The following is a 12,391-nucleotide window of genomic DNA, read 5'->3' on the forward strand; positions in this document are numbered from 1 at the left end:
TAAGAATGCTGACATGGAAAGTTAATGGATTTGCAAGTTTAAATAAAAAATACTTGCATACAAAAGGAAATGCAGGGTACAAACTACAATGTCACATAACACACTTTTAGACAGACTGGAATATTACAATTTGAAAAAGAAAGGGCTTCAGAGAGGATACTCTAAGGAGTGACAGAGCCATGGGAAAAGGAGGGTAATAGTTCTGATAGGGAAAGGTATAACTACCAGAAAAGAGAAGGGGAAACAAAATAAGCAGACGATATTTATACTGGTAACAGGATACTGGATGGAAAGAAGGATCACACTAGAAGCTATTTATACACTGCGTAAAACAAATACAGTAAAGATCAGAATGATTTTAAGTGAGATAGTTAACTTTCAACCAGGCATTCTACTTACGGGGGTGATAGGAACACTGTGTACTAATATGGATGTACTGGGGGAGTGGAAAGACTGATTTTAACTACAGAAAAAAAGACTGTTACAGACATACGAAGTTTACAAAGTAAACTAAACAAAATAGTTAAAAATAAGGCACAGGAGAAGTGTAATTATGGACTTGGATGATAAGATGTAAAGATGTTTCTAGTCCTTTTAGTGTTATATATATAGTCATGCATATTCTTATCAACCAGAGAAAATATGCACCCAAATTAATAAGGAACTGAAGATCATACAAGGGGAAAAAATTACATGTATTAAATGAGATAAGTTAATCTTTCCCAAAAAACAAGGGAGGCTGGGAATGCAAAAGTTGAAGGGTTACTTTTAGAACCTCCAATTCAGGCTTTTACACATCATAAATGATGATGAATATAGATTCAAAAGGAAAAAGAGGATGTTAATACAGTGAGGTGTGTGTGTGTGGGGGGGGGGGGGGCTCAAGAGAGAAAAAAGAATACCCTTTTCAACACAAGCACTTGAGGAAAAAGCTGATAAAACATGCTAATTATATATAAACAGCAGAAAATATTTTAAGAGCAAAGCAAGCAAAATACTGGTGGTAAGAAATACTGTCTATAGGGATACCCGCAATTAGAAACAGTGTGGGCAGGCAGGAAATTACCAGAAACAGTTGGAAGAGACTAGCTTAGTAACACTGCATTTAGTAGCAAGTCAGCCAGGCAAGAAACGTAAAAATATGGTAAAGAGCAGCTAGCAGTGTTTTCAAGTTGTATAATGGTCATTGCTTATCAAATCAAACAAAAACAAGAATGCAGTTATGAAAAGTATAGTAAAGTAGGGCAAATAACTGTGGGTATTAAACGGAGTATATATTAATGTCCTCATCTTGCTGCAACTCTACATGTAGATGAGTGCTTGCATGTGTGCAAAAAACAAACATGCAGTAAAGTAGTGAGTCCACCACTTTCTCTTTTATGCGATTCTGCTGCGGAAGTTAACGCAGTATTAAGTCATTTTGTCCTACCATTCATAAATTAAATCCCACACTGATGAAGACTAATATTTATTCTGACAGGCTAAAGGTTCTCAACAGGACAGCCTTCAAAACCACCTAGGGTGCATCTTGACAGAAGCGCAGACTAATATGCCATGTCAGAAGAGTTCTGTAAAATTCCTGGATATGTGATGTCTATGGGAAACATGCCCCTACATCTGCATTATGAGAATCTCCATCCACCTGGACAAAGGATTTTTGTTCAAGGTTTCCTGGCCTGTTCCTGCTGCATAACGTACATGGCTCCCTTCTAACAGCCAGTCTTTAAAGTGTATTAAGTATGCTGGGATTAGCCCCATGCTGCTAGCCTAAAGCTCTTCAGAGGTCTGGGTGTATCAATAACCCTTCACACTGGATCAAGAGACTGAAAATCTACGGGAGATGCAGTAGTCCTTTGCTCAGCTAGACCAGCGGGTATAACAATGGCAGTTTTTGGCATTGGGGGGGGGGGGGCAGTAAAACAAGTCTGGTTTTGTTTCTTCCTGTTTGCAACACTTAAGGGAGTAGGGAAATGAAATGGGAAGGATGAAGTATAGGATTTATCCACTCCACAGGATGGAAAAAAAATGCATTAATTGCCTTCATTACCCTCCATCTTTCTGTCTCTTCTGGAGCAGAATTGCCTCAGCTATCAGGTCTCTTCTGAAGTGAACAAGTCTATCACAACAGATGCCCACCTCCTCAGACTTTGGAAACTCTGGGTCCAGTATCCATTTCATGATTGCTTTCCTGACAGCACATTGAGGACAGAGAATGTAGGTCATCTGAACATGAAGGCCTACCTGGGAAGCTATCCATAGGCTGTTACTCCTCACATCCGGAGATGGCATGAAGCATTATCCCCCATAAACAATTGCTTACATATTGCATTACCATGGTACTGACTGTAATCAGTTTCAAAGTCCCTAGTTGCCAGGCTGTTCTGAAAGCTCTTATGGCTAAATTAAAGCCATAATCTCCTTTAGTTTGATGCATCTATCATGGACATATTCCATGTGCCCTGCCCCTTCACTTGGGCAGTATGGATGACCCACAATAGATGTGAAGCATCTGTGATAAGGGTTTATGTCTGAAGGGCATTCCATGGCTGCTCAATACTTGCTGAAACACTAAATGAAATCCAACCAGACAGATGGTACTGGACTAATATCTCAAGCAATAAGTTACTGTGTTTCTCCCACATGTGCAACCTGGCCAGCGGCATAGTCAAGATGAAGACTAACATGTAGGAAAATGCTTTCATAGACATTCTGGCCAACATGATTCTGTTTTGGGACAGTCCTGAAAAGAACTATCGAATATAAACAGCTTGCTTTGTTATGCATCAAAAAGGCTACTAAAATCATATTGCTTGTGGAGTTTGACTCAAGCTGAGCAAGTTCATGGAGAACCCCACTCTGGCCAGGATGTCTGAGTACCTTACAACCCCCTCTGTATTACATCTGTTGACATGGCTGGGATCAGACAAGGTCCCAGATAAAGGCATATGGATCCCATGTGTCCCAATATGGGCAAACACTAGTACTAAGCACTTGGTAAAACTTGTGGTGCAATAGATAAACCAAGGAAATTAACTGAAAGTGTTTGCATCTTAAAATTAACCTTGGATACTACCACTTGGTGCATCTTTCAGATATACTGGGTTACCAACAGTTCCTACAATAAAGGAGTGGGGCAATACCTGCAGGGCTAGCAGTCTGAATTTGATTACCTTTAAAAGCTTTTGAGTCTGAATAATTTTAGGATGGTACAAGCCAGCTCTGTGGGTGTACAGGGTATGAAGTCCTGTCTACAGCCCAAATGACCCAAGAATGATTAGTGTAGTGGGTGCTTGATGAAGTTAACATGGAAGGATGTTTGTAGTCATACTGGAGGAGAAGTGGGGTTTGAAGCCATCCAATGCCAATTTATCAGGGGATGAATCAGGCCTAAATAAATGTACTTTACTTACCAGGATGCAATAAGTGAGGGCTCAAATTACCTCTGAGACTGCCAGTATGACAGAATCCTCTATCCAGCTCATGCCCTTAATGGTTGTGAGGGAAATATGTATTCACATATATAGTAAAAAGTATTCATATATGTATTAGCATTATGCTTGCTGCATTAGGAGCCTAAAAGGGTTAACACATTTATTATGCTACAGGCTTGAAAATAATTGCATGTACTTTCTGACTTTGCTCCTTGTCAGCTCAGTGAATGACCTTGTTCATACACTGAGAAACAGATGATTTTGCTAACGTTAGGAAAAGGAACAATACAGTATTCTGAAATGTTACTAGACTTAAGCAAATAACCTTGTTCATACTGCAGCTGTAGATAAGATTATAGGCCGAAATCAGAATATGCTTTATGCTCAAAGCAGGAAAGAATCACTAATTGCAACACTGAAATATGAGTGAATTGTTACAGACCGGCAGTTAGCGAGGCCACGTTGATATCTTGGGAAGTTTTCACATGGGAAGTTTATACTTGCTATATCAGCAGGAAAACTTAATAAACACCTGTCTTAGAACAATGCTAAGAGTTGTATTTTATTACGTCAGCTTAGAGGGCAATGGCTTACAAAACAGTATAATAATGAAGTATTTCCTGTATAATGTCAGACAAACTGAAACTGTACAAGAATAAAGGAACCTTAACTGAACCTTGGCTGCATTCATGTTTGATTTTTCCTTTGACAAGTTGGTCCTTCGGACCGGAAGCCTCTTGGTTGACCTGGATCAGACAGGCCTGGTGGCTGAAATCCATACGGAAGAAGTTACCAAAATGGTTCTTCTTACTTGAAAAGACCTCCGACTGAATTGTCGTATAAACAGAGGCTGGCCACTTTCTGATCTGCGGCTGACGAGCAGGTTTCAATCGGACCAGGGTGATCAATTGCTGAGGTTCAGGTAAGGGGATTCTACTTTTTTCTGTTTTAGATCAGGGACTTGATTGTTATTTGTTCAGTCAGGATTTTTTTATGTAAATCCAGGGACAGAAAAATTGCTATCTTGTCATAGATCAGGGACTTTTTTCTGTTTTAGATCAGGGACTTGATTGTATTTGTTCAGTCAGGATCTTTTATGTAAATCCAGGCACAGAAAAATTGTTATCTTGTCATAGATCAGGGAAGCAGAATAAGTAGGCAGGTAGTCTGAAGGGACTATAAAATCTTTGTGGTACCACGTTAAAAAACAGGAAGGGTTACGTAACATTCATAAGGTTAGGTCAAAATGGGTAATAAATGTACAAAACAACCCCAAAATCTGCTGTTAACCAAAGACGCAGAATGCATGCGGTCACGACGTGCCGATAACATTTAATACTACACAAAATGGGTTAATAAATATGAATTTGATGGTAAAAATCCTCAGAAAAAGTTGTCAGACAAATAGTAGATCCAGATTGGCACATAATCAGTGGCAACTGGAATCCCCGTGACGCTGCGCTTAAGCCCCTCCCACATAGCGCAGAGTTAGACAACACAGTGAAGGGTCTAACAGACCAAATTTCTGAAAAATGGAAACCTAGGGCAGACTGGACTTGCATTAATCAATGCATCCAACAAGAAGGTGAAACTGTTGATAGGTATTATGCCAGATTAATAGAATGTTTTAATAGCCATTGTGGAATGCAGGCTCCTGAAGACCAGACACAAGATTCCCCATATGAGCAGCAGTTAAAGAATGCATTTTTAAAAAAGGCAGTATTGCACCCATAAGTAGTTTTTATTACGAAGCATATGATAGACCATCGTACAAGCAGATTACAGTCACTGCTTGAATATGCTAGGCATGCCAAAAGGCATTTTAATAACAAAAAGAAAAAGAAAGCCCAAGTATTCGCTGTAGATGACGGAGAAGTTTATTTAGTACAGTCCGGAAAGAAGGGCAAGAAGAATGCCCAGGGAAATAAACAATCTGATCAGCAATCAGAGGACTTTGAAGGGAGAAAGAAAAGGGGTGAATGTTTTAAATGCAGTAAAAAGGGACATATGGCAAAGGATTGCAAGAAAAATAAGAAGGCAGCAATGAAGGATAAGAATGAAGAAGGTGAGGACTGACTATATGGTAGTCAAGAATCACTAGATGGGAATAACGGAGAAAGGACAAATGAGAATGTGATAGAGAGAGCAGAGAATGTCATAGGAGAAATAGAGGAAGTGCAGGAAGCTACCGATAGTAAAGAAAATTAAATATTAGACTTAGCCTTGTTGAGCTTGGAGCTCTATTTGGCAGACACGAAACCAGAAGTTACACTCCTGGTAGAGGGGAGGGAAGTCAAGTTTCTGTGCAATTCAGGGGCATCATGAACCCTGGTACACCCCTCCAAATTACCAGAGAAGTCAGAGTCACGATTACATTTTGGTGAAAGCAGCTAATGGACAGCTGTATCGGGAGCGCCTCTCCCATAATATTGCAATAACAGATCCTGTTTCAGGATTAACCCAGAAAAGCAAAATTGTTGTTTCTGCAAAATGCCCAGTGAACCTTTTGGGCAGAGATCTTATGCAACTATTTGGCATAGCAGTAGTTCCAACCATGCAGGGTATGGAAGCACAACGACAAATGAACACTTTTGCAGTGCAATCGGAGGGTAAAACATTTTATTGGTATAGCCAGGACTTGGTTACGACCAGTCCTGGGGCAATAACTGAAGAGTTAGTGAATGTGGCTATCAGTAAGTTCCCCTCCCTTTGCATTGACGTACAACACCTGTTGCACTGTACTTTGTATTATTGTAATACACCAGGACCTGACAAAGAATATGAGCAAAAATTGTTTAAAAACCATGCAAACAGATTAGTATTGCGTAATCTGTACTGGGACATGAAAGGGAACAGTGTAGTTAGCTGTTCATTGCCCCAGGAGTTCTTTGCATTTTATAAATCGAATCGATTACCACATGTTAGTTTAACTAAAGACAAAGATGTGAAATGGGCAGACCTAGGAGAAAAAGTCACAAAATGGGAAAAGCAGACAGAATTAGAATTGTCAGAACAAGGAGTACATAGACAGAAATTAAATTGGAGCACACAGACACACCCAGCTGTACACTTGCAGTCAAGTGAGGGCAGCTGAGAAACACTCTTACTAAAAGAGGAAGAAAAGGCTTTATTAGACATACCAGAGACCCTCTGGTCAATAGGGAAATCAGATGTAGGACTTATTCGTACAGCAGGACCAGTTACCATCACGCCAAAATCAGCCTTTAGACCACAGAAAAGGCAGTATCCCTTAAGAAAAGATGCAGAAGCAGGTATTAAACCTATCATAGCAGCTTTACTTAAGGAAGGATTACTGGTGGAATCTCCCGATTCACCATGTAACACACCCTTATTTTCAGTTAAGAAAGCAAACTGAGAATGGCGTATGGTCCAGGATTTGTAAGCTGTAAATGAAGCAGTAATATCAAGGGCACCTACAGTGCCAGATCCACATACCCTATTAAATGATTTGAAGCCTCAACACAAATATTTTCCTGTGGTAGATATTAGCAATGCATTATTTGCAATACCAATACACACTGACAGCCAGTATTGGTTTGCATTTACATTTCAGGGGAAGCGGTATACATATACGTGACTACCACAGGGATATTGTGAAAGTCCAACGATATTCTCACAAGAGATGGCAAGTAACTTGGCGGGGTTTACCCCACCGAAAGGTGGTCAGATTTTACTTTATGTTGATAATATCCTGCTGGCAGCCCCTGCCCAGCAAGATTGTAAGGAAGACACTATAACATTATTGAAATTCTTAGCCATTAAAGGACACAAAGTAAGCAAAAACAAATTGCAGCTTTGGAAAAAACAAGTTAAATACCTTGGATATGTAATATCCAAAAAGGGTAGGACATTAGATAAAGATAGGAAAATAGCAATCTTACAAGCACCAAAACCAACAACCAATGATGTCCTTTCTTGGTACGACTAATTTTTGTCGGAGCTGGATCCCAAATTATGCTTTGGAATCTGCACTGTTGAACAACCTGATCTTTCAGAAGCCTATGGCTGCACAGAATTTGATATAATGGACACCAGAAGCAGAATTAGTTTTCTGTAAACTGAAACAATTGATAGCATCCTCATTAGTCTTAGGATTATCAAACTATCATAAACGTTTTTTCCAAACTGTAGATTGTAAGCAAGGTTATATGACGTCAGTGTTGACATAGCATGAGGACAAGCAACGCCCCACTGTTTACTATTCATTGCAACTGGACCCAGTGGCGCGGTCTTTGCCCCACTGTGCACAAGCAGTAGTTGCTGCCGCAATGGCAGTGCAGGTATCGGCTTCAGTAGTATTATCTACTGGTAAACCGATTAATCATGCACAGTTTATTTTAGATTTGTTAAAAATCAATTCAGTTACCTCAAAAAGTAGCTATTTGTAAATGCATAGCTCATACCAAGCAACAAGATAGGATTTCAAAAGGTAATGCTAGAGGTGACACAGCTGCAAAGCAAGCAGCCTCAGAACGAGGAATTACAACCTTCTGAGATTTTAAACTTAGAAATGTTAAAAACAATGCAGACACTTACTACACGAGCTGAGAAACAAAAGTGGGAAAGGCGAGGAGCACTCCTCAAGGAAGGACTGTACATCTCCAAAGAGGGAAAACCAATATTGCCATCTAATTTATTTAAATATGCAGCTTTGTTGAGCCATGGGCAATGACATGTCTCAACATGGGGGATGGTACAGTTAGTCAACCAGGTATTCACTACATATGGATTTAAAAATTATACTAAAACATCTTTTTGCAGTTTTCTGTTTCAGGTAAAGAGTCGAATCAACCGTTGGAAGCGACAGTAGTTCCAGAAAACTGAATCTGGGTAAAGACTACAAAACGTAAACATTGGAGTTCGCCAAAGTGGGAGGGACCATACCAGGTCCTCTTGTCGACACCCACGGCAGTCAAGATTGATGAAAAATCCTCTTGCATCCATTTGATACACTGTAAACTTTGCAAAAACTTTGAGCTAGATAAAAATCTTGCTGTTCCACAAAAAGACTAAACATCACAAAATCTAGAGCAAACAGGAATGCAGAACAACCCCAGAAGTATTGCATGGTTATCCTGTTGATTGTACTGATGACAATAATCTTTTTGCTGTGGTCTATCCATTTTTCGGCCACATCAGCTGAACTTAATAAACATGATGAGTCACCCATAGACTGGCACCCAAACTTTATCAAGCGATTACACGTGTGTATGCTGAGACTTTTAATGTTTCAAATTGCTGAATTCGTACAGCCATACCAACAGCATACGGGGGTTATTAATGACTGCGGTCCCCCTAGGGGTCAGTGAGACCTGGGAAAACTTGGTTTATGAGACTGTACATTATAGATGTTATACCAAAGCAAACAAAATGGGTACACAGTTTGTAATTCAAATTATGACTCATTTCTTGAGTCCATGCAAAAGACTGTTAGGGATATACATCATAATCCTATTCTTTTTAAGCAACCGTCTATAATAGATAGGAAAATGTTTCATGCAGGGCAGCCATATCTCAGTAAAGTAACTACTAAGGTAGAGGATTGTTATTTTGTGTGTAATAAGAAAGTATATAAATGGTTACCTGAGAATTGGTCCGGCAGTTGTTTTTTGGGGTACCTGGTTCCGGCCATGCGACACACTGCAGTTTTGCCTCAGGGAAATATTCGAAACACCCAAGATGTAGCCAAGAAACCTCTCAGAAAGCCTGAGAATCCAGTGGGATGAATTGAGGTGGGCTGGAAGGACCATAGCTCGTGGGCAGGCATATTACCAGCATATGTAGTGGCAAAATCGATTTGGGAGCTGCAAAAACTGTCCAAACTTCTCGAAGTAATGAGTAATGCAACATTTTCTGCTCTTGAATTGATAACTGATGAACTGAATGCTAGGAGAACTGTAGTACTCCAAAATCGTATGGCTCTCGACTTCACCCTAGCGGCGAGAGGAGGTGCGCTTTAATCAAAAAAGAATGTTACCAGCACGAGATTAACGACCGCCTTGAGGTGATACAGCAAGTGTCAACTATGACCAAACCAGGCCCCAAACCACTTACGGACTTTTTTCAGAATCTGTTTGGGGGGTGGGGTACCTTCATAATGAACATATTAATAGCTGTCTGTGTGGGAATAACTCCTGTTGGGAGTGTGCGCACGTTGTGGCATACCCTGCATGAAAAAACTGATTAAAGAATTGATAGACATGTCAGTATCTGAAACCTTGTATCAAAACACTGAAGTTGATAAATTGCTGGAAAATGAAATGCTTTCAGAAGTTTAAACTATATGACTTACCTAACCGCAAATCCCACGTGGAAGAGGTTGGGGGAAGAAATTAACTGCTTATACTTTTGAAGAGAATAAAAGTGTTAATGGGGGGGAAATGTGAGAGAAATATGTATTCACATATATAGTAAAAAGTATTTATATATGTATTAGCATTATGCTTGCTGCATTAGGAGCCTAAAAGGGTTAACACATTTATTCTGCTACAGGCTTGAAAATAATTGCATGTACTTTCTGACTTTGCTTCTTGTCAGCTCAGTGAATCACCTTGTTCATACACTGAGAAACAGATGATTTTGCTAACGTTAGGAAAAGGAACAATACAGTATTCTGAAATGTTACTAGACTTAAGCAAATAACCTTGTTCATACTGCAGCTGTAGATAAGATTATAGGCTGAAATCAGAATATGCTTTAAGCTCAAAGCAGGAAAGAATCACTAATTGCAACACTGAAATATGAGTGAATCGTTACAGACCGGCAGTTAGCAGCAGGAAAACTTAGTAAACACCTGTCTTAGAACAATGCTAAGAGTTGTATTTTATTACGTCAGCTTAGAGGGCAATGGTTTACAAAACAGTATATTAATGAAGTATTTCCTGTATAATGTCAGACAAACTTCTGAACTGCATTTTTGTCTCCTTGTACAAGAATAAAGGAACCTTAACTGAACCTTGGCTGCATTCATGTTTGATTTTTCCTTTGACAATGGTGAATACCCAGAACAGGGGAACCAACTGGCAAGACAGAGGGAAGGCCTGATGGTGAGCAGGCACATTAGAAAAAATCATTAACAAATCTACAGGATTAAGAACAGCCATGAGGCCCTGCGCTTCTCCAGGGGACACTCTCTGGAATTCTAAATTATAAGAGGTGGTTAAGAACTTCCTGTGTTAGTTCCACCTCATATGGAGGCATGACACATTCATAGAAAAGGATGAACGTCTATAAACCTTACTTTGTAGCCTAAAAAATAATCTCTATTACCTATCTTTACTCTTCAATTTTTCCAAATGTTTAGACTTTTTAATGCTGTGACAGGATAGACCTCATTTCTAAGGCTAGGCACAGTTACACTCTTGAAATAAGTTCTTCAACCTTTGGTGGTCGATAAGGGTGTTATTCTCAGCACACACAACATACGTGTTATTAGGCTTAACCAAATTTCTTTGAATTGGGAAAGCCATGCATTTCCAGTACAAGAGGTTTGTGTCTGTGGGTATTGGAGGGTGTGGGTGTGTGTGTGTGTGTGTGTGTGTGTGGGTGTGTGTGTGTGTGTGTGTGTGTGTGTGTGTGTGTGTGTGTGTGTGTGAAGGAATGAAGAGGGGAAGAAGGGGGATGCGGGAAGCAGTGTCAGTACTCTTGATTTACATGTTAGAAGTGTAAATCCTTCCCTTCCCTATCACCCTGCTATGCTGATGGTCATTTTCCCTGCCACCTATCCAGGCTTGCTTCTTCTCAAAAGCTCTCTTGAGATGGCCAGCTTTAAATTGTTTCTGTAATATGGCTACTTCTTGTTATGGTAACTCAAACTTGTAACACAGAGTAAGGATTATAATATCTGGACTTCCAAGATGGCCCAGAGTGAAAAAAGAAAATGAGAAATAAGCTAGTAATTCTGCCATCTGGATAAAATTCAGTCCCTGGCCAGTAAGTGCGCTGTCTGGATGCCAGCAAAAAAGAAATTTAGAGAACCTAGAAGAAAATCAACATGAAAAGGAGAACAGAAAACACTGACTGGAAAGAATCCTACAACTGTTCAACATAAGGCATTTTAAGCTTCAGCTTTAGTACAAGAGACAGCTTCCAGTAATTTAGAGGAAAAATAAATCAATGCATTGAGATGTGATTAAAATAAATGTAATGCTGAAGAACTATATCTAGTCAAACAAAAGGCTGGAAAAAAATAGAAGCTTTAACTAGTTATTCAGATTAACTGATAAAACTGCAAAAATCTGAGGCTGAAATGAAGAATAGCCAGGGGGAGAACAAGACTTACCAAGACAACCCGTTTCAAAAAAATGTTAGAATTAGAAGATGAACAGGCAGAGAAAAGAGAAATCCTGGTATTTTCTGCTATACCAGAGAAACTGGGAGAAACAAACTATTAATTTTATAAAAGCACAAATAAGCAGCTGGTTCCACTGCAGGACTTGTAAACTGAAAGCAGTACAAGTCATTTCTCCATTTGTTGGCTTTTCTAGGTCTATATTCAATCACCTTATAACAGAAGGGTGAATTTAGTCAGGGAATTGTTTGGTAGTTGTTTGCCATTTAATCTGCATCAGAGTGCTGCTTTTGCTGTCTGTCATCTTGCACATGAATAGTACTACAACATCCTAGCACTATACAATATCTTGCCCTTAACTCCAGAAACTACCTTAGGAGACCCCAGTGAAAACCCAATCCTTAATCCTAAACAGCCCAACCTAAAACATGGCAGAACAACATGGATATGCAAATTCCAAATGTCTCTGTGGCCAGCTTGGTAGACTTGGACATCCTAAGGCAATGTAACAAATATCTCATGTTCTCAGATGACCAGTCAATCATTACAGAAAATAACATGGTATGCAAGAGATGTAAATATACAACTTACTAGGAGGCAAAAATCTTGCATACAAATGAGGTTGTCAGGAATACACACACTACATCCT

General features: G+C 39.5%; 1 protein-coding gene across 1 annotated transcript in view; it reads right to left on the reverse strand.

Moving 5' to 3' along the window:
- BTAF1 (B-TFIID TATA-box binding protein associated factor 1) overlaps window positions 1–12,391 on the reverse strand; it is a 3,603,226-nt gene that overhangs the window by 518,500 nt on the left and 3,072,335 nt on the right. The window lies entirely within an intron of this gene.

This window comes from Protopterus annectens, chromosome 14.part0, assembly GCF_019279795.1.
Source record: "Protopterus annectens isolate FY-2018-M chromosome 14.part0, PAN1.0, whole genome shotgun sequence".
In the NCBI taxonomy this organism is placed as follows: domain Eukaryota; kingdom Metazoa; phylum Chordata; order Ceratodontiformes; family Protopteridae; genus Protopterus; species Protopterus annectens.